The sequence below is a fragment of the Triturus cristatus genome, chromosome 2_1 (assembly GCF_964204655.1).
Source record: "Triturus cristatus chromosome 2_1, aTriCri1.1, whole genome shotgun sequence".
Classification (NCBI taxonomy): Eukaryota; Metazoa; Chordata; class Amphibia; order Caudata; family Salamandridae; genus Triturus; species Triturus cristatus.
The window spans coordinates 432,996,147-433,020,396 of record NC_140581.1 but is presented as its reverse complement, the minus strand read 5'-3'; the positions used below and the strand labels follow the sequence as shown (position 1 = coordinate 433,020,396).

The window sequence follows — 24,250 nt, the reverse complement described above, 5'->3', positions numbered from 1 at the left end:
GCTGCCTACTTGAAGACAGGCTGGTGTGGGATGACGTGGTCAGTGGATGATCGAGTAATGGTCCCTTTAAAATGGAACGGAGTAGATGGATCGCATTTGGACATCCTAACCAAAAACCATGACTGGAACACTAAAAATTCTGTTATTAAATCTGTTTATCTGATACTAATTGGCACAAAGTAAATTATCTGGACGAAAGCAAATCATGCAGAGATCAGCCAAGGCAAATTCTGATTCCCCTAATACACAAAAAAATCATAGTGTACACAAACAGAAGTTGTTACACTAGGTTAGAATTGTGAGAAATTACTTTTGTAGAATCCCTTCATAAGAGACACAAACTTGTGTGTTTCCATAACAGATCTGTAGTAAGTCAGAATCAAATGGATTTAATTCTTTACAGATCTAGATGATCTGATCCCAGATCTCTCTTAATCCGCAAGTTGAGGGAGATCCAATAATGGAGCAACATTGCAACCCAGCTTCCTATACGCCCCTTCCTCGGATAGGTGTCTTGGGTGTAGTGTAGGTGGGTTCCCTGCTGTTAGCAGATTGTAATATGTGCCCCAAAGGGATACTTAACTGTGTCAAAACCTTAAATCACTTATAGTAGTGTTTCATGTTTATGTTGGTTGTCTATTTACTTACTTATATGCTATTGTGCGACCTCCTCTGATGTGTCTGATGTGAAATTTTCACTTTCTGTCCTGAATTTCTGTCCTGAATTTTGACCCTCTGTCCTGAATTTTTACACTCACTGTCCTGAGTTTCCACCCATGCCAGCAGGGAATGGAGGTGGGGTGGCAGGGGAGAAAAAAGGTGGGCAACAGAGGCACAACAGAGATGCAAAAAGCAAGAGGCACAAAGGAAGAGTGAAAAATACAAAGAGGCACAAAGCGAGAGTGAGAAATGCAAAGACACAAAACGAGAGTGAGAAATGCTAAAGGCACAAAGCAAGAGTGAGAAGTGCAAAGGCATAAAGCGAGAGTGAGAAGTGCAAAGAGGCACAACGCGAGATTGAGAAATGCAAAGACACAAAACGAGAGTGAGAAATGCTTAAGGCACAAAGCAAGAGTTAGAAATGTTAAAGGCACAAAGCAAGAGTGAGAAGTGCAAAGAGGCACAAAGCGAGAGTGAAAAATGCAAAGACACAAAACGAGAGTGAGAAATGCTGAAGGCACAAAGCAAGAGTGAGAAGTGCAAAGGCACAAAGCGAGAGTGAGAAGTGCAAAGAGGCACAAAGCGAGAGTGAGAAATGCAACGACGCAAAACAAGAGGGAGAAATGCTACAGGCTCAAAGCAAGAGTGAGAAGTGCAAAGGCACAAAGCGAGAGTGAGAAGTGCAAAGAGGCACAAAGCGAGAGTGAGAAATGCAAAGATGCAAAACAAGAGGGAGAAATGCTACAGGCTCAAAGCAAGAGTGAGAAGTGCAAAGGCACAAAGCGAGAGTGAGAAGTGCATAGAGGCACAAAGCGAGAGTGAGAAATGCGTAGATAAGAAAGAGCAGGAATACAGTGAGAAGGCAGCTGGATCAGTGGTCACGTACAGTATAGGGTGTGCAACTAGGTCCGAAAGGTCCTAGACTGGTGGGAGGACCAGTCCAGGTAAGTTGGATACCTTTAAGTTGGTTACCCAGTTTCTGTAGACTGTTACGAAATCATGTCACCCTTTTGACACATTTTTACAATAGGAATTATTAGAGACAGGAACACTAAATTAGCTCTTATAATAACCACAATTGCAATATTTTATTTTCTGATGTTCTTGCTTTCATCCTGGAACTCACTTAATGGCTATGCTCATATCTTTTGGTTTGCTTTTGAAGTATATTACACTTTGAATTTAGCCATGAATCATTAGGTTAGAATTCTGCATACATTTAAGGTGATAGGGGCTTTCAGGTCAGACACACCGTTTGCTTAGAAGTCATGTAAAGGTTTTGTGGGGTACCTTAAGGTTCATCTCTATCTCAGCTGCTCATTAATAGTTATTTGAAACATTGTTATTCCGGCGAGGGCTGCTAGTTCTATATATGAATGTTATTATTTTGGACTTAACTCTTCATGTTCAACCTTCATGTCTTTTTTTAATAACAATGTTTTGTATTTATTTAAAGGCATACACAACACCTTCCATAAAGATACAAATAAACCGTGCTGCAGGAGCCAGCACACGAGTCTCTTCCAACAGGTAAAAAGAGCTTATGCTGACAGTGCGCATGTTACCCACAATCTTCCTGTCTTAATAGTATGTGTTGTTTGTATGCTTGTATGTTAGAATGCTCTATTTCTATTGTTATGCCTTTGACAAATGCATCATTACTCCCCAATCATGTATTAACTATAAACCCTTGATGTTCTCCTCCCCCCACACTCACAACATTGCTCTTAGGTATGAATAAATTACATTCTAAAGTATGTCTGCAGGGCAGGCTCAGCCATCCCAATATATTTATCATATGACATTCATGCCATGATTCATTATTTCCTCTCTATAATGGACAGTTTTGGTACAGCAATTCACTGAAGTGGAATATGAAAATCATTATTCTTGTGAATAGCTAATGCTTTGATGCTCCCATTAGTTTTTGTTTATCAATCAATTAATTTCATTCAAACTTGGTATGACTTTTATTGATGCTGAATTTGTATAGCACCAAACTATGTTAGCATGACTGTTACTAACCTAAGTCAAAGTAATACCAACATGGATTTGAGAACTAAAAAGAATAGATACACAGTTCGTAAGATAAGTTTCAATTCTCATGTGAAAGCAAACTATTAGATTGATACATGCTATTCATGTGTTCAGAGAAGCCATTTATCATACTCCTCTATTACTGCTACCTTCACATGGCATTTAAAAGGCATTCAAATAATGAATTTATATAATAAATTGAATAATCATATCACAATTAAAACAACATTTGGACTACTATTTAATTAAAATACCAGGGTTGTCAATACAAGACTATGCGAGGAAGTCAAAACTATGCAATCAACATCCTGATGCCTCAAGTATACACAAATAAGAGGCATTCATCCGTTTCCTAACAGAGTTTTCTCTCACAATATTGCATTATGACACCACTTAAGGTATCTATTTGGAGCATTTGGATATCCACTTTCTTACAGAAAGAAATCTGCACTAAAACAAGTATGACTTGTTCAGTTTGCATGCATGTCTCAGGTTCATCAATCGAATATGATAACGTCTTTATGTGTTCAAACCACATGAGTTTGTCCTTTCTTTCAGCACAAGTGATTTACATGTTAAATAATTCACTTGTTTAATTTGCTATACTCCCCATGAAATGTGGGGGAGCGGGTAACAATCCTCCAATTCACAGAAAATGTGCCTCCATGGGACTTTCCTATGCCCACAGCAAGTTCTTGTATTTTTGTAACAAAACAAAATATAAGACCTTGAGCTTGAACCTGTGCTTTATGCACAACATTGTTTTCCACCATGTCCCTTTGAAGCGGGTGTCTGAGTTTGTCTATCTTGAGGAAACAAGCCATTAATGCTCAGCCATTTCTTTTACATGACCGGATGCCTTGAAGGTTTTTAAGCAAGGGTTTGTGGGAGAATGATAATATAATATTTATATCTAAAGCTATCTTCGCGACTGTCTATTAGACTAGATGCTGTGGTCATATTAACTATGCAAAACTGGCCAACAGTGAAACCTGTTTTTGAAGTAGCTCCTTAGGTTACCTGCAAGTGTTGCTAAATTTGGATCCAGGTAAACGTTTACATGTGACCTGCTCACTCAGATGTTTAGACCAACTCTTAATGCATTAACACCGATGCTTGACATCCAGGTGACTGTAACACAGACAAGAAGAGAGCTCATGATATAGATTCATCTTCCTCGCCTACATTTTGTAGAGATGTCAAGAATCTGTAAATATATGGAGGTTTAGTGAGTATCAGGATTTACAGGGTTTATACAAGTACAATCCCTAATACAAGTTCCAACAGAAGCACAAAGTAATTATTATGTTCTATTCACCCCTTGCCACTGTAGTTGTAACAGGAAACAATGACACCCATGTGTCTGGGGATTGTGACTAACCCGGGCAACGTAGTTATTCAACCCCCTATGCCTACAACGAACAGCATATACCATATTGAGCACAAGAGCAGGAAAGTGAACATAACTCAGCATGTACTAACCCACATCACGCAGTATGTTTCTCTGGTGGTAAATACAGAATATTTTAGGGAGCCTCCTGACACTGGGCAATGGCTCCACATTTCTTAAAACTAGCCTCAAACATCTTGGAGCGTGTGAGGTAAATATTTTTATGCCAGAGGGAAGTAACATCTCTGAATGTGAATTTAATTGGAAAAAAATAGCAATCTCCATTAGACAAAATAGAAATAATTTATATATCTTACTGAGATGCAATTAAAAATATTTTCTTTTGTTTTTTACACTGTGCTCTTAGTATGCAGATGTAGTTAATATGCTAACTGTTGGATGAACAGGTTGAAATTATTCCTCTATGTAGGCTGAATTCTGCATGCAACAATTCCATGGAAAGTTTCTGAAATACATTATTTAGTGATGAAAAAGTCTGTGAAGTTAAACATGAGTGTCCACACCTTCAGTTTGCTATACATATCTAAGCAGTCCCCTTTTTCCATGAGAGTAGCTGTATGGAGGGATTGGATATTGTGTGAATTAATCAGTCAGTCAATCAGTATTGTTATAGAGCACTACAACCCACAACAAATAAACTAAAACAGACAGGTTTTTATGTCCTTTCCGAAAGCTACAAGGTTTTTAGTTCCCCTGAGTACTTCAAGTGGAGTATTGCAGCTTGAGGAAACGATCAAATGAAAGGTTCTTTCATCAGCCCTCTTTCTTACATATATTGAAATAACGGAAAGTTGTTAATGATAGAGTGATAATGGTTAGATGGGAAAATATAGAAATGATAGGCCAATTTGTTGGGTGCATTGCCAAGTAAGCCTTGTGTGTCAATAACTGAATCTATTAAATGCATGCTTCTACAATAACAAATAAAAATCCCACAACAACACTGGATCAATGTCATCTTTTGGGGGGATATTGGTGACTGCTCTAGTTGTTAAATTGTGAAGACTTGTGATTTCCTTTTATTGGCTACAGATAATCCCATTGGTATGCAGTTTCCTTATAGCATTTGGAACCTGCCATAGTCCTTGACACAATGGTTCGGTCCTGTTCAGAAATAAGTAACCGCTATTTCCTTAACTTTTTAAGGTGGACATTTTAATAGGAACTTATGTTATCTCATAATTATCCATATTCATCCTGCAATTTAGCATCACCCACAAGATTTTCTCCTTGTCTGAATACTATAGATAACATCACCAACCTCAAATGAATCATAGTTAATTCCTTTAGTCTTAAGAAAGAAGTGAGATCCAGTGAGTAAAAAAAATACTTTTTCTCCACCATTTAGTGTCCATCCATTGTCAGGAAAGTGAAAACACCTCAACTATTTGATCATGATCTTTAACAGTGTCCATAGAGAGATAAAACAGAGTACTGTTTGTCTTTTCCATAACTTTGATATTCGACTCAAAGGTCTTACAATAAGTAAAGTAGTGGTTGGGCAAACAAATTAAATAATAATGGTGAAAAGCAAGGCCCTGTGATTCTCCATACTCCAGCATCAGGGGTCTGCTTCCCTCTTCTAGCTAGTACTCTTTCCCTTGTATTACTAAAAAAAGACTTGAAACAGTTACTAGCTGTGTCCAAAACACACATAAGTGTAATTCTTCATATAAAAGTATTGTGATCCACGGTGTTGAATTACATAATTAGAGCTTGATCACCCGTATCCATAATCTAAAGTATTCTAATTCAAACGTCCAGCATTCTATCGTCATGCCACTTTCTGGGTGAAAAATGATAGCTTAGCACCTTCAATATTATTAGTGTTCACAACAGTCCTAGCATCTTTATGCTAGCCGCTTTCTGTAGAACTTTCATCAGCAAAGGGATTTTGGAAATAGACTTGAGGTTCCTTTGATCCAATTCATCTAAGGTGGCTTTTCCATCAAAGGAGTCCAGCTTTTTTGGACCACCTCTTGTATGACACAATTTATTAAAGAATATTTCTATAATATCATTAATGAAAAGTGCTAATGTCTTGCATCCTTCCATAATATCCTAGCAGGGTAACAACTCCCCGTACAGGATGAGGCATTGAGTAATTTCAATATTGATATGGCTCCCTCAATTTCAAGCTCATAAAATGTGAATGCTAAACCTGGCTTACATCGTCTTGTTAGACGTCATTTTTTTATTATATCCCTCTTCAAATATTTCCACTAGCAGATTGTTAGATTTAGATTTGTTGGATTGCATATGTGATTAAAAAAAAAAAAAGAAAATAATCTTACCCAGTGTATTTTGCTGCTATTTATTGTTGTCTTTGTAAGGTTGAAATTTTGTTCACCGCTTTAAATAATTCCTTTGATGATTTATCCATCTCACTAATTGTGTTTTCTAAACAATCTTTTTTTGCACCACAGACAGCTTTCTTGTGATGTCTTAATTTTTCTCTTAGTCAAGTTAATGAATTCTCATTCAGAATTTTCTGCCATCTGCTTTCTGCTTTACCTAAACTTAACTCTAAATTTAAACTTAACTCTATTTATTTAAGCTAATTTGAAATCAGTAATGTCTTTTCTTTCAAAGTGGGTCTGGGAGAGGCAAATTGATTAATGAAGGTAGAAATTTCTGTCTGAAGTCGATCACGCCAATAGCCTCTACCACAGATCATCTTTTACAGCTATGGAAAGACTATAACGGATTCAGAACTTTCCTGCCAGACTACTCTTATATATAAAGCCACAAGCCCACAGCTCACCTGCCTTGAAGGCCCTACAGTGGTTATCGGTTGCCAGAAGTTCCACATTCAAGCTGCTTTGTATCACCTACAAAGCAAAACATGGAACAGGATTGCTGTTCATCAGGAATAAAATCACCAAATAGATTCAACGAAGGAACCTCTGCTCTAGATTGGCACCTCACCTCAAAATCCCACCTTACAAGAAAAAATCCATAGATGGCACATCTTTCTGTGTTCAAGCAGCCAAACTATCGAACTCCTTACCCCCAGACAAAGGAGCCACAGATAACTATCTTATCTTTAGAAGACTACTCAGGAGTTGGGACTTCCCCCCCATAGCCACCATACTCAAACATACATTAACAGCATATCCCTTTGTACATACGCATTTATTTGGACTATAGGTGTGTACCTACATATGTCCATTGCTTTGTATAAACATGTGTAAAAAATATGTTTATAAAGTTATAGATATTCGCCAGTTCTGCTTAACAAATGTACATATTACTTGTGGCTATATTATTCGATGTTTAACATGTGTATAGGTGACTGCATAAAAAAGTAAATCTTTATCATAATTCTTTATCTACAATTGCTTCACTATTGAATTACAACAATAATATATAGATATGGGGGTGTGGCTTAGCCGGCTGCACAATGGCCGCACTCTGAGTGGGATCTGCCGGCCAAGCCTTGTTATCCGCCATTATCCTGCGGACTGAGGTGGTGCTGACCCTCCGCCCTTGACGATCCCAACTCCCTGATTCGCAGGGCTCCGGTCGACCCCTTTGCGGGCACCTACACCTTCAGCTACATCGAGTTTCACCAGACGCCACTGGCCTTGTGTGTGGCTTCCAAGTCTGTTGGGAGGCACGTGGCCGGAGGCTGCATTGCTCTGCTGCGGGGCTGGTGGACTGTCTATGCTATGTCGATGAGGCTCGAGTGCTTCATTGCTGATTTCTGCTACCCAGCGGCCACGTTGACCCGGTAAGGCGGTGCGGTGTAAGTGGCGGTCTGCAGAGGGGTTAGGGGTGCGTGTGCCGCACCGCGGGGCCTGAGGCCGCACTCCCAGCAGGAGAGTGTCAGCACTTGCCATACCTGCCTCATTGCCCCTTCCTGCACGTTTGGGGCCCTGCGAGATGGGTCCCCTGCACTTCCCTGCTGCTTGCCGCCCCCCCCGGCTGTGGGTCCCCACTGCGACCTTGCTGTCTCACCCATTGGCCCTGGGTTACATACCTGCCTCCTGCTTCCCGAGTGGGCCCAGCTTGAACTGGCCTTTTTCTTTCCCCAGCGGGTCGCACTGGCTCGCCCCGACTTCTGGGCCCTCTCCAGCCGGTCCTGCCACCTGCGACTTGTTCTCCTGCTGCCACCACCCCATAGGGGGATCCATGACTGTTGCTCCTTTCATCTCCTGTGGGCTGCTTATCTTGGGGGCGCCCGCTCGAAGTGCCGCATCATCTAACCTCCTGGAGTGCTCCGGCTGCCCTGGTGCCCGGCCCGGTGAGGCCCCCACATACAGGCCTTGCTGTTGTTGGCCTGTGATACCAGGATGCCCCTTTACACCCTTCTGCTTCCTGCCTGCGGCCTTGTTCCAGCTACGCCTGCTCACCGCTTTTGCCCGCAGCTGCCACGCCTCCTGGCCATCCCCGCCTCATCATAAATAGCCTTTCTGCTTCTGTATCCTAGTGGGGTCAGTGGCGGGCTCAGCAGGCTGCGGCGGCCCGATCATGGGAAAGGCAGACCCCAAACAGCCCAAGCTGGCCTTTGACCAGCGCAGACAGACCCGGCAGGATGGGGCTGCTTTGGACACAGGTGATCCTGCTGCCCAGTCTGGCACTGGTCCATCACGGGAGGATGATCTTAAGGCCATCATGTTGGCTGTGAAGGCCACTGTCTCCGGTATCGCTCCATGGGACCGCGGCCAGCCCCTGGCCTGACTGCTCGTCCAATCATCACCAGACTGCTAAATTATCGGGATGCGGTCCTCCGAGCTGCCAGGGATAATGGATGAAATCCGTCATCAGGGGAACTCACTTGCCTTCTATCCCGACTACACGTTGGCGGTACAGGCAGCCTAACGTGAGTTCCTCCTGGCCAAGCGGCATCTCCAGAAGCACTAAGTCTCCCACTCCTTGGCCTATCTAGCCAAACTGCGAGTTAAAAATGGTTCTCACATGCATGTATTAACCGAACGCAAAAAAATTGGACAGGCACCCGCGCTTATCTTCATCTAGCTCCCATCAGGCTGACGGCGGTGGCATGAGCGACAATGACTGATATGGTCTCAACTGTTGATGTTCTTGCTCTGTAATTTGCCTGATCTGATGCTTTCTTTATTGCGGCTCGATTGTTTTGTGCTCATGTAGCCGCACTTGTTCTTCTTCTTATTTTTTGCCTGCCTATTTATGGGCTATTGATTCCAGGTTGCGGCTACGGGTCTCTTGTGGCCCCTCCTGTCATTGCTCTGTCTTGCTCCTGCTCTGCGCAGCTGCTGTGGGTCCCCGGCTATCGATTGCCCGCTACCTTTTTTGTTCAGTTGTGATATTTCCCTGGTGCTAGGGAGTTGTTATTTCTCCGTTTTGTATTGATTACTGTTGTCCGCTCTTATCCAAGGTTTGGCCACCCTGTCCTTGTGGCGGGGATATATGCCTGGCAGAATCATGTCCCCTTGGGATGATTCCCTATTGTGACTGCATTTTTTTCCCTTCCAAGTTGGGGATTCAATGAGGAGTTGGGATTGGGGGCTCAACCTAATTGGGGGGTTTGGAGTGGGTGGTAGGATGGGGGGACTTTGGCGGTTTTTGGATGGTGCCTCTCACCGGAGGCCTGTTAATTTTATTTCTTGATTTTGTTCTTTAGCATGTACCATACTATGTATCAAATTGCATTCTGCATGACTTGGCACTTATTGCTTCTTTTTCCTTGATCCTTTTGGCACCGACCATCTTGCGCTCACACTTCCCCTTCAATGTCTGACATTACGTTCTTCATTTGGAACGTTATGGGTCTAAATGATCACTGCAAGGCATGTCTCATGCACGCTCACCTCATACGCCACCGGGTGGATATTTGTTTCCTCCAGGAAACTCACCTACTTCCAGCCACCGCCTCCAGATTGCATTTGGGATACTGGGGTGAGACCCACTCGGTCCTCTACTCTAACTATTCTAGTGGTGTTTCCATCCTCCTTCGCAGGGGGCTCCCCTGGCACACTACCTAATCCTTTATTGACCCTGCAGGTCGATATGTCATTTTACAGGGGTCCCTCCTCACTCAACCTTTAATATTAGCTGCGATCTATGGCCCGAACATCGATGACCCCGAATTTCTTATCAATGTCTGGCAACTCATTTCCTTCCTGGGACCTTGCACTCTTCTCTGGGGGGGGGGGGGAGGGGGGCGATTTTAACATTGCACCTTCCTCCATGCTTGACCACTCCGGTCCGCGCACACAGCACCTTCAGGCCACCTCCCTCCTTTACTCTATCATTTCTGATCACTCTTTGCTTGATGTGTGGAGACATGCCAATGCTGATTGGCGTGAGGGCACGTGCATGTCTAGCTCGCGGGGGTGCTGGTCCTGCTTGGACCTCTGGCTTGCCACTCGTGACGTCTCCTCCTGGGTCACATCCACAGATCACATGGCCTGCAACCTCTCCGATCACGCTCTCGTGCAGTTGTGATTGCGGCTCCCATCGTCCATGTGCCATATGTTTGCCTGGAGACTGCCCCCGAATGCTCTCCGTGATGTCGTCTTCCAAGAAGAGATCCGCACTGCCATAGTCAAATAATTCGAGCTCAATGTTGGCTCAGTGGAGTCTCCTTCCACCCTCTGGGAGGGCTTTAAGGTTGTCATCCGGGGTGAGTGTATTTCTAAACAATCCGGGGTTCTGAGTTCCCTTCGTGGCACGCTCAAGCGTTTTGAAACTGAAATCAAAACTATGGACCATCAACAATCCCTTTATCCACAACCTGAAACCCTTGCACAGATTCAAGAGAAAATCTCCGAATTTCACGAGGGGGCCAATAGAGAATTAGCAATTTTCGGTAAAGTGGAGAGGGCTCGCCGTTATGGCAAGGGCGATCGGCCCGGTAAGACCTTGGCTGACCTGCTCAGGCACGCACACACATCTTCTTACATAACTGCTTTAAAGGATGGTTCTTCCAATAGAACTACTTCCCCCTCAGAGATCATTGCCCGCTTCTCTGCCTTTTATTCCCAACTTTACTCTGCTGGAGTGGCACCCTCTCGTGAGACCCTCAATCACTACTTTAATACCCTTGAAATTCTATGGTTAGGTAATGAGCATCGGGAGTATTTGGACGAGCCGTTCACTCAAGAGGAGATTTCCGCAGTTATATCCGGTCTCCCCGGGGACAATGCCCCAGGTTCCGATGGCCTCACCCCACGCTTCTATAAAAAGTTTGCGCCTCTCCTGATTCCGCATCTCGCCGCCATGAACAACGACACACTTGAACGAGGGTGCTTCCCCCCTTCTTTTCGGGAAGCCATGCTCACTCTTCTACTTAAGCCCGGCAAGTCCCCCGAGATGTGCGATTCGTACCGCCCCTGTCCCTCATCAATATTGATAATAACATGTATGCCAAACTGTTGGCCACTCGTCTTCTTCCCCTAATGTCCTTGATCGCACGCCCTGACCAATCCGGTTTTATTCCTGGACGCGCCACTTCCCACAATCTTCGGACCATTTTTGCCGTTCTTCACCAGATCAAACCTTCGCTCCCCGCTGTCGCAGCACTTCTTGATGGTATATATCCTTGACAACTAATCCCTTACAATGAATCCTTTTACCGCGCATACCTTTATAACGCCTCGGTCACTATTACGAATACTTTTACCCCGCATAGACTTTCACCCCGCAAACAATGACAACGAATATCCTATTACAACGCATATATAGATAAGAAGTAGAGAAGTAAAAACGGCGCTGATTTACAATGCTTTTCCGGGTTAGTGAAAGATAGCCAATGAACAGCTGTCTATGCTGCGCAGCATCTTGGGAAGGCAACACTACTCAGACCTTACATGCATTATGCACCATATTAGCAAGCAGCGCATGCGTTCGATGTAGTGTATACACTTCAGCGCGTATCCATTTGTGAAGTGTTCCATTTGTGAAGTGTTTTAAACACACGCACACGCCCTGCAAGTAGTTGCCGGAACTGTATGTGCAGCAGAGAAGGTGTGAGTGACGGAAGCAGGATCGTGCATAAGATAAAGAGAGATTTGAGTGAGTGACGTCATGGAAGCCTTATGTTGGAGTCCCTGATGATATCACATGGCACTGATTAAAAATGGTTTTCAGGGTTTGTGAAAGATAGACAATGAAAAGCTGTCTATGCTGCGCAGAATCTTGGGAAGGCAACACTACTCAGACCTTGCATGCATTGTGCATCATATTAGCAAGCGGCACATGCGTTCGATGTAGTGTATACACTTCAGCTATCCCGTCCCAGTATTTGACTAAAATTATTGTACTAATTTAGATGACATTGACATTTAAAAAAAATACTCGAGTATTATTTAAAATAGTTCCCCACCCAAAACCCCTGTTTTGCCTGTCATCCCATGCCAGTAGTTAAGTTACATTAGCCTTAAATTTTCGTGGCAATAGCAAGCGCTGTGAAAACCTGCATTGAAAATGTACTTTTAACTGTTTAAATGCATTTTTTGTTATGTTGGTTTTGTTATAATATCTTGCGGAGTTATGGCATTTGTGGTGTCAAAATTGTGGGGTGATGGTATGCGGAGTGTTGGGCTGCGGGGTAACGTCGTACATTCCTTCTCGATGCCACTAAGGCCTTTGACGCCCTAGAATGGCCTTTCCTCTTCTATCTCCTCCCTCGTCTGGGCTTTAGTCTGGTTTTTGTGTATATACCCTCCCCACTGCCCGTATCAGAATCAACGGGCATGTGACAGAGTCATTTTCCATTTCGAGGGGCACCAGGCAGGGGTGCCCCCTTTCCCCTATGCTTTTTGCCATCGCTATGGAACCTCTCGCCGCCCGGCTTCGACAACACCACACTCAGCGTGGCATAGGCTTTGCGGCCCGTGCTCTGGTTGTATCCATGTATGCGGACAATGTCACACTCTATATCCGCAACCCTCAGGACAATCTCGGACCTATGATGAGGGAGGTCATGCGGTTCGGCCGCTTATCCGGCTTACAAGTCAACTGGAGCAAATCCATCCTCTTTCCCCTGACCGATGCCACCAAACCTTTCACCCCCGATTATCCATTCATCTGGGTGTCTGGCCCCACCAGATACCTTGGTATCTGGCTCATTCGTGATGTGGACAAGCTTTGGCGATCAAATTTCGTCCGTGCTGTTGATTGGTTGGAGTCCAAGTTACCTGTGTGGCAAAAACATCCCTTGTCGCTTGCGGGACGCATTGCTATTGCAAAAATGATAGTCCTTCGGAAATTTTTATACCTCTTTTTAAATGCGCGCTTACCTCACACTTCTTTCGCAAATTGAAATCACACATCATTGTTGTGATCTGGGCTGGCCGTCAATCCCGAATTGCTTACAACATTCTCACGCATCCCCCGTCTCTCGGGGGTATGGGCGCTCGAGATTTTCGATTGTACGCGCTGTGTGCCCAAGCCAGTTTTCTCCACTTCTGGCTGCACCCTACCCCCTTTTAACCCCACGTTACTGTTGAGGCTGACCTTGCAGCCCATTGGCCTCTCCAGACTGCGCTCTTTGTCGCACCCAGGCCCCCGCGTGGCGAGGTCGACACTGTCAAGTACCTGTGTTGGGCCTGGAAACATGCTGGCATCTTTACACTTCACGCTCCCTCTGCGACATTGGCTAACATTCCGGTATTTCCTCCCTTACAGACGTCCGGCACGGCTAAACGCACTGCGCTTTTAGGCCTTACCACCTTTGCTGACGTCTAACCTAACGACACCTTCTTTGGCCTCCCCAGGGATGCGGGGCCACTGGATCGACTTCTCTACTACCAGATTCATGCAACATGTAAGGACATCAACCCCACATTTCCTCTGGCCCCCCCGGCGCTGGCTTCCCTCCCTTAGTTCATACCTCTAGCTCCCCTCGTAAATTGGTCACCCGGCTCTACGCTCTTTCGCTTGCCGCCTCCCCTGCAAGTACCGATAGGGCTTGCACCGCGTGGAGCGCGGACCTTGGTCGAGACCTCCCCTGCGACGTTTGGCTGAACTGTTGCAATCAGATTAAGCGTTTGTCTCCTAACTATCGCCTGTGGCTCATACATTTTAAATATATGCATAGGCTCTACCGCACTCCTGTTTCACTTCATAGAATTGGGATCCTCAACAGCGATAGATGTATACACTGCTCTGCCCCCGCTGCCGACTTCTCGCATCTGGCCTGGCTGTGTCCTAAGGTCTCTGCCTACTGGCTGGCTGTGTGCGAGACTATCAGCAACATCACACTAGAGTGTGTCACCCCTGATCCTTTAGTATGTCTCCTCGGCTATGTCAAACAAGTTTCCAACATTAACTGCAAACTCACCGGCATTCTTCTGGTCCTTGCCAAATGCAGAATGTCGTTCCACTGGGACGCAAACGGGCCCCCACTGTAGCCGGCTGGCTGGACGATGCTGCCCATTGTCATACGCTACTGGGTGAATTTTGTGACTTAATGCCTGCTGCTAGCCATCCCCCGTACATCTGGGCCCCTCTTGTTTCTTATTTTCATCGTACACAGGCTGCTGACAGCACCTCAACCGACTCCCCCATTGGCGATACATCGGCCGCTATGGGTCATACCGTTGTTGAATCCTCCCCACCTACCTCTCTCTTAGCCCCCTGAACACTGCACTTAAATTTCCACCTGGCTCTATGTACTGGGAATGTGCCACTCTTTGGTGTATGTTTTATTTTATTAGGTTATATTGTGAAGAAATGCTGTAACCTTAAATTAAATGTGCCTTTCATTTCTTATGTATGGTGTCGTGCTGCCTTTTGTTTTCTGTATTGTTTATTTTTTAGAAAATCAATAAACAAAGTTTAAAAAAATTTAGATAGATATGTATAAAAACAAATAAATTAACTTAAAGTACAACATAATCTACAAATATTACCTTCCTTATACATACATACCTTCCATGTACATATGCATCTTTATATGTATTGTTTTATGTTTAATTCAGCATCTCTAATGCACTGCCCTATATCTCACCCTATACCTCTCTCAATATATCCTCTTCTTCTACTCTCTGACTTATCTCAAACCTCATTCTATTACTATCTCCAATGCATTACCCTATCTCTCACCCTATACCTCTCTCAATATATCCTCTACCTCTACTGTCTAACCCATCATAAACCCCATTCCACTAACAGCCCTTTCTAGGCTCTTCCTTCATCTACACCTCCTTGCATCATCTCATACCTCTTTTACTATTCAGATCTCCCAAACAAGCCTGTCTAAACTCTTCCTTCTGACTCTTTCCCCCTCCACCTCCCATTCACTTATCCTAAACATCTTCCTACTGCTTTCAGCTCCAAAAAAACAATTTCTAGACCCTTCCCTCTTCTATCCCTTCACTATCCTTTTCAATCCAACTAACAGACTAACATGTTCACCACTCAAATTAATTTCATAGTTCCCTATACTAATTTCCCACTAATCCTGTTTGGGTTCTGGAGTAGCATGCCACCCACTGAAAAGCGTTTCAACACCTCATCAGGGGTAGCAAGTGATATTTAAATGCAAACCCTTCCCTCTTCTATCCCTACACTGTCCTTTTTCAATCCAAATAACACACTCACATCCCAGCTCAAACTAATTTAATATCTCCCTATACTAATTCACCACTAATCCTTTTTGGTTTCCGGAGTAGTGTGCTACTCACCGCAAAAAGCACTTTGAGGCCTCGGCAGGGGTAGTAAGCATTATATAAGTGCAATTACAATTACAATATTATTATACATCACAATATATTTGATAAATACACATTTTTTGCCATGAATGGTCCTTGAGATTCATTATATTCTTTATATGATCTGTGGTAGGGACCTTAAATTTCATGTATGTAACATTTTCTGTTCTCAGTGGTTTATTTTTTCTTATTCCCTTCAATTCGAATGAAAGAAGAGAGCGATCACCCCAGTCTGCTTCTGTGACAGCTACTTCATCCAAATATGTTCCTGTTGTTAAAACCCTGTCTTGATTCAGGCATTTGATATGGGTCAGTTTATGTTACTGTGTCACAAATGTGACATATATTCGGACAGTCTAATTGCATTTATGAGTGTCTTACATGTAATTTTAAATGGTTTTAGGTGGGCAGGATATCTGCCACATGCGTGATAAAATAGCTGTCCAGCAAAACTGAAATCTTTGGCAAAGTCTAATATATTCTCAACGGTGCTTGTAATAACAAAACATTAATGTTCTGATTTACAGTTCGTCAGACATGTAACCCTGTCACAATTTTGCCAGATGTCCCATCAATCTTTATATTATATGACACTTGTAAAACTGTGAATAAAATATCCATTACACTTGTGATGGAGTAAGCCTTCCACCAAACTCTACATCAGGCCCTAGAGGAGGGCCTTAGAATTGTGACTTTATGTTCCAACTTGAGAACTTGAAAGAATGGTTAAGAACAACATACACATTGTGTAAGAGGAATACACTTTCCCCCTTGTTGCCACTTCATGACCATAGGTCAGTGAAGGCCACTGCCAGAATGTGGCAAATCATGGGGGCCAGCAACCACTGCATCCCCTTTTATGCTGGGAGGGCCTTTCCAGTTTTGAAACACCAATTAGATGGGTACACTTCTGGACAACCTCCCACTTTTTGCAGCAGAGACACTTGAGGAGTGTATAAACCCGGTGCTGGTACACTTGCCTGGCAGTGCCCGTCAGACTTTCTTTTTGTTCTAGAGGCTCACTTATGGAGAGTCAGAGAACCACATAAAATCAGAAATGTGAACTATAACTTTCTTCTAGTACTGACGGGATACCAGTTTGTTTCTAAAAGATCTACATTGGGACACTTGTCCCGATCCTGAAATCGGTCTACTGCCACCCACTATGCGAGAAGCGTTGATCATTATCTTACTTAAGCCTGGTAAACCCCTGGATGTTTGTGATTTTTACAGACCCTTTTTCGCTTGTAAACTGTGATGTTAAAATTCTTGCAAAGATACTGGCAAAGCACCTTAGCCTCCTGATGACCCTCCTGGTGTGGCCCGACCCGACAGGCTTTATGCCTGGGTGAGCTACCTCACACAATTTATGCATACTGTTTGCTCTCCTCCATGATATCGACCCAGCGCTGTTTGCTGCTGCTGTGTTCTTCCCCTCCCCTTTCTAGTATGGATCTATCTACTGTATTCCTGATCAACTGCAAAAATACAAATAAACTGTACCTGCTTGGCCCCTTTCTTCATCGAGTTGGGCACACATAGCAGGAGTGTCCGCTGTCGCCACTGATTTTCACATTGGCGATGGATCCTCTTGCGACCATGTTGAGACAGAATCATTGGGAGTACACCATTAGATATCCCATCAGGCATATCCTGGTATCATTATATGCTGATGACATCATGCTATATCTCAGAGACCCCCGAAAAAGCCTGAACGGGGTACTTTGCAAATTTGTGTGTTTCGGCAGAATATTTGGTATCCAGATAAATTGGGAGAAATTCCACCTGTTCCCCCTCATTCCTGCCACTGCACGCTTGTAACCAAACTATCCTTTGCAGTGGTGTGACTCAGGTCTTAGGTATTTAGGGATATTACTTTCTAGAGACAGAGAGGAGTTGATGCGAGCAAACTATGGTCCGGCACTTCACACGATTACAGACACAATAACGAGATAGATTTCACTGCCCATCTCCTTGGCGGGACGGATATCCCGCATGAAAATGGTCATACTACTGAAGTTGCTTTATTTATTCCTCATCATGTCTTACTCACCGGGCGGCATATTTTCAAGGCACTGAAGACACAGTTAATAAGGTCAGCCTGGGTGGGTAAACTACCAAGACGCCAATGGAATATACTCATGCAACCTTTTTCTAGAAGAGAATTTGAGGCACCAGACATGGAGCTCTATTATTTATGTGCTTAGACGCATTATGCCATACACTGGCACAAGCCCGCTCCTTTTATGCCATACCTAGCTATAGAGCATGGTCACATGGCCCTCATTCCAACCTCGGCTTTCTTGGGTGCAAGGGGAGATGCTGCCATGACCGTGGACTCCACAGTTGCATGCACAACCGCAGAATGGGATAGAATGGTTAAATGACTTGGAAAACCTAGACTGTATTCACCGCTAATCCCTTTGCCCTATTACTTTGTATTTCCGGTAGTGCATGAGGAGGCCTGTAGGGTCGTGCTCCTGATGACGGGGCTTACACACAGGGAGACCTGTATGCTGATGGACTATTCATCAGCCATGAGGAGTTATTTACTGGTGAATCACTGACACTGGTAGATGTCTTTCACTATATAAGGCTCCGACATAATGTCAAGGCAACCAACCCTGACTTTCCCCTAGACCCTCCCACATTTAATACACTGCATATTATGCTCAACACCCACAGTCCGAGACACCAAGTCTCGTCTCTGTTCCAGAGCTTGAGGCTCGGGTGTTAGCGGTGAACTCCTAGGCTGGATGGGATCTGGAGCTTGGGACTCCACTTATTGATAAACAGTGGGTATACTGATGTCAGCAGATGGGGCAGATCTCCTTCAGTAGCAGGTCCCGTACCATTCACTTTAAGGTCTTACAGCGTGTGTAGTACATTCCAGCCAGATTATCCTGGTAGCACCTACCCGCAGATGATAGATGAACCAGATTTGGCTCAGCAGGGGTGGACTTCCTCCATTTGGCTTGGTCTTGTGGGCTGATTCGGGCATATTTGAATGAAATTGAAGGGGCACTCGCCTTTATACTTGGTCATCCTGTACAACTCACACCACTACTCGCGCTACTGGAACACACAGAGGACATTGAGGCGGGGTTCAGGAAATATGAGGCACCTAGACTCCTCTAGGCCAAGTGCAGAATTGCATGTAAGTGGGGTAGAGGCCTGCATTGAAATTTGAGGAGTGGCTGCAAGACATCACCTATTGTAAGAAACAGCTGGCCAGGTGGTGGTCCCCGTGGATCAGTGGGGTCTGTGCGCCCCCCAAAAATGTTTCTGCAGCCCTAAGGAGGTGGAGGTCCCAGTGTGATAGAGCCTCAGAAGAGTTGCTTGTGTACCCCCTCCTTTTCTCTAAATAAAGCCGATCTCAGGCGTTCAATGAGCCTCATGAGGGAGGGCCCCATTAGCTCCCCTCAGTTTTAACAAAAATGACCGAAGGATCTTGCCCACTCGGCGGCTCTTTCATCAAAGAGGTTATTTATTTTAATTTCTGTTGCATTTCCACAGCAAAACTGTTTTTAAAAAAATGCTTTTTTTTGCCCTGACAGGGTCCGTCAGGGACACTTAAATCCGAGCTAAGGGGTCAGGGTATTCCTACCATGCCCCCTTTTCTTTTCCTAAATGTTTTTAGTGGACTCAGGTAAAGCATGGAGACTGATGGCTCGGAGGACCTGCGTCCCTATATATAAACAAATTTGGATTTCTTTTTATAAGTCAAAAGCCCAACAGAAATTAGACGGGTACTCAGGGGTGCTTGAAAGTGTTATTTATTCTGATGACACCTTAGTCAACCACACAGACGTGTTACAGCAAATAGCCTTGGTCACTGTGTTTGTTCATGATGAATCTCTTCACCCAAAGTACATGATCTAAATCTGAAATCATTGACATAGAAAGAAGTCAATCATTGACATAGATAAAGGCCAAACTACGGCCGTGGAGGTAGAATAAACTGCAGCCATCTTAGGACAATCATAACTACCAAATGATAAATTGATAAGCAATGCAGATTTCTTACTCTTCTGTATTTGCATTGTCACCACAAATGCACTTATAATTCTACAATCATTTTAGAATTGATAAATGTTAAAATAAAATAAAAGTTGTTAAGTGAAAAATGCCTAACTCAAACATTCGCCAAGATATTTTCTCAATGCACGCATTAATTAATTAATTAAATTCTTTTTACTTAATATCATACATGATTGTGAATTAATTAATGGTCATGTAGTGTAATTCCTATTGATTTCTGTTACTCATTTAAAGGTCATAGTGATCTGCATCGATATAGCTAATTCTCATTGTATTGAAGTAACATTTCTCCCTAGGGTTATAACAATCATGCTAATGGGCTAATTAGAGTGGTTCATAAGAATTTCTATTGAGCCCTTATAAATATTATGTTTTTTCTGTTTTTCTTACTCATATTAGGTCCTACAGCATTCTTATATCCAGCTGCCCTTTTCTGTTCTTGAAACTGCCTGTTTTAGACACCCACATGGACTGAACGTTATTCATCACTATTTAATCCATACAGTATATTTGTTTGTAAATTTATGATGTACCTGGACTCCAGTCTTTGAAGCATCAAAACTCTATTCCCTCTCATCTCCCCAGGAGACACCCGGTCAAAACAGGAGAATTTAAACAAACCCCTCTTGCTTATATGAAATGTGTGGAAATATCTGACTTCTGGGTGAGTCACATCATCATTAGAAATAGCTGCATATGTTCCGGTATACACTTATTTACAGGATGAGTTGTGCTGCCAATGTATTTCTTATTGCAGGCACAGAGTAAACAACAGAGAGCATAGCCAGAAATATAGTTAAGTGGGTGATTGATCTTTATTGATTTAGTCTTCCCTGGAATTTTGTATTCTTTTACCTTGCTACTGTACTTACAGGCTTTACACTTCATACAGAAATAATATTCTGTTAGTTGATTATTTGGCTGCCTCTCTTTGTGAGAAGAGGAGTGACTATGTACCAGATAGTTTTTTTGGGAGGACTTCTATATGTGATCTGTGGATAGATAGGTATATTTTATCCCATAACGCTATCTGTTTAAAGTATGTTTTTCTAAAGATAGTACATATCTGAGAAGTATTCATGTTCTGTGATCCTCTGTCCTAACCTGTGTCACATTTTCTGCTTTTTCCCCATCTAGCAGCATTTTTTGTGTAGGTGTTACTTCGATCATTTCTGGCTGTATTGAGGACAGACATGAGATACCCCATAACCTTGAACCTACTTATCAAATTAGCCTCTGCTGTTAGGACATCTCCCTCAGTAAAACAGTTACGTGTAATACAAAAGAGAATGCATATTCACGAAAAAAACAAAGATTAATGGAACATAATTGTTTGGTGAAAATTTCAGTTTAAACCTACCATTTTAGAATTAGATAAATCTGAATTCCATCAGTTATAATGATCTAAAGTCACTGCAACGTGTGCAGTAAAGTAACTATAACTCATGCTCCTTATATGTACTGTGTTTTCATCAATGATTTCATTTTAAATGTTACAGTGATATTATCAGTGTTGTCATAGAAGAAGTCATGAGTGATGTATTATGCGAGGTAATTAACAGTACATGGTGAGGGCTCGAGTTATAGGTACTTTACTGAACAAGTTATAGTTTAGTTATGTTTTAACTGACATTTTTACCTAACTATAACATGCCTTTAAATGTTGGTTTTTTTCAGTACATTTTTAAGGTATTTTAATGTAAAGTAAGACGTATTTGCAATTCCTAACTATAAAGTCACTTCATTGTTTTCAGTGAATTTATAGGTTTTTTTAAACATAAGGTAATATTTTATTATGATGCGCAAAGAGCTACCCTGTAATGCGCTTGGTCTTTGCTCATATGTTTGTGTGGAATTGGCCACAAGGCCTGCATCCAACCCCGCAGGCAGTAATCCCAGTAGTGCACGGTCAAAGGCTCTGCCAATGGGGTTTAGAACTCCTGATGTTCAAAGCCTTAGCCCATGTGCATTGTGGGTTTGGCTACAGGGCCTGGTCTGCGGCTAGTCCCTGTGGTGAACCCTCACGGGCGGTCAACCCTCGCACAGCCTTGGGTAATGCGTGCCATTGATTTTGCCACAGGGCCTCAGGACCCCACTCCCCTATACAAATACAAATATGGGAGCAGAAAGAGACAAAATAAAGTCAAGAGCGAGGAGAAAGAGACAAAATAGAGAGCAGAAATGAGCAGAAAGGGGCAAAATAAAGACCTGCAGTGAGCAGAAAGAGGCAAAATAAAGGGCAGCAGTGAGCAGAAAGAGGCAAAATAGAGATCAGAAACGAGCAGAAAGAGGCAAAATAAAGGTCAGCAACAAGCAGAAAGAGGAAAGATAAAGGTGGAAAGTGAACAGAAAGAGGCAGAATAAAGGTCAGATATGAGCAGGAAGAGGTAGAATAAAGTTCAGAAATGAGCAGGAAGAGGCAGAATAAAGGTCATAAGTGAGAATAAAAAAGGAAAAAAAGAGCAGAAAATGAGTAGAATCCACTCAGGCACTCATGCACTCACTCACAGAACAACCCAGACACTCTTACAGCCACTCACAGGCCCATTCACTCATGCACCCACTCACAGATAACTCCCATTCACAGTCAGTCACTCATGCACCCACTTACAGAATAGCTCATACTCTCTCACAGCCACTTACAAACCTACTCATTGAGACGCTCATGTAGACTAGCAAACCCACTGTCAAAGGTTAGTGGCAACAGCTAGGAAATACATTTTTTTAAACATTACAAATTTACTTGCAGGGACATTATAGTTAGGAAATAGAATTTGAATAACAGTAGAAACTCAGTGAAAAACAAAAGGTTATAGGGGGTTATAGTTAGACTTAGATTTTACTCATACAAAACCAGTGAAATTCAGCATTTATTGTTATCTGAGCTAACTGTAATGAACACTGTTGCAATGCACTGCTTATGACATCACATATTGCATCACTCATGACAATCAGTAAAATCACTGATGATATCACTGATGACATCTCAAATTACATCACTGATGACATCATCCACAGAACCACTCACACACTCACTCACACCCCATATAACCTCTAATACGCCCACTCACACAACCACTTACATATCCATTCACAAACTCATATACGTACTTACACAACCATTCACATATCCATAGAGCCACTCAAACACCCACTCACACACTCATAGAGCCTTATCATACAACCGGTCACTCACCCATACAGTCACTCACACACCCACTCACCTATACAGCCTCCCAACAAAGCCACTTATCCATACAACCACTCACACAATGAATCACACAACCACAAAATTACCCATTCATACATCTATAGAACCACTCACACAGCCACTTAATCACCCATACAGACAATCCTACAGATACTCACTCTTTCATACAGCCACTCACACACCAACCCACTTAACCAACACTCACTCAGCCACTCCCTCACCCATATAGCCACAAACACCCCATTCACTCACTCATACAGCAATTCAGACACCCACTCACTCACCTATACAGTCACTGGCACACCCACTCACCACCCATACAGCCATCACACAACCACTCACTTACCCATCCATACAGCCACTGACACAACCACTCACTCACAAATAGAGCCAATCACACAGCCACTAAGTCACCCACACATCACCTCAGATACCCACTTATACACCCATACAGCCACTCATTCACTCCCTAACACACCTGCACAGTCACTCAGACACCAACCCACTTAACACTCACTCAGCCACTCACTTACCCTTACAGCCACTTACACACCAATTCACTCACTCATACAGCAATTCAGACACCCACTCAATCACCTATACAGTCACTGGCACACCCATTCACCCACCCATACAGCCATCAAACAGCCACTCAGTTACCCAACCATATAGCCACTGACACACCCACCCACTCACACAACCACTAGGTCACCCACACATCTACTCAGACACACACTTATTCACCCATACAGCCGCTCACACACCTGTACAGTCACTCAGACACCCACTCACACACAGATGCCACAGTCACACAGAGACTCACATAAACGATGTCAAAAAAGGAATCACTCATTAGTAGTACACAAAGTATAGTAATTTCACTTTTGTGGTACCTTAGTATATACGTTTAACACACACACAAGCTTTTAGAAAATACAATCATAGGATGATGTCATCAGTGATGTAATTTGAGATGTCATCAGTGATGTCATTGGCCATGTCATGAGTGATGTAATATATGAGGCTATAAGCAGTGCATTGTGGGAATGTTAGATATAGTTATCTCAGGTAACTATATATACTGAATTTCACTGGTTTTGTATGAGTGAAATTTAAGCCAAACTATAACGTCCTTGTAATCGTTGTCTTTTTCGGTGAATTATAGATGGATAGATATATAGATTGAAAAAATATATAGATAGATAGATAGATAGATAGATAGATAGATAGATAGATAGATAGATAGATAGA

The 24,250-nt window shown here is 43.1% G+C and overlaps 1 long non-coding RNA gene across 1 annotated transcript in view; it reads right to left on the bottom strand.

Annotated features, from left to right (window-relative positions):
* Window positions 1-24,250, bottom strand: part of LOC146865417 (uncharacterized) — a 374,443-nt gene that overhangs the window by 314,311 nt on the left and 35,882 nt on the right. The window lies entirely within an intron of this gene.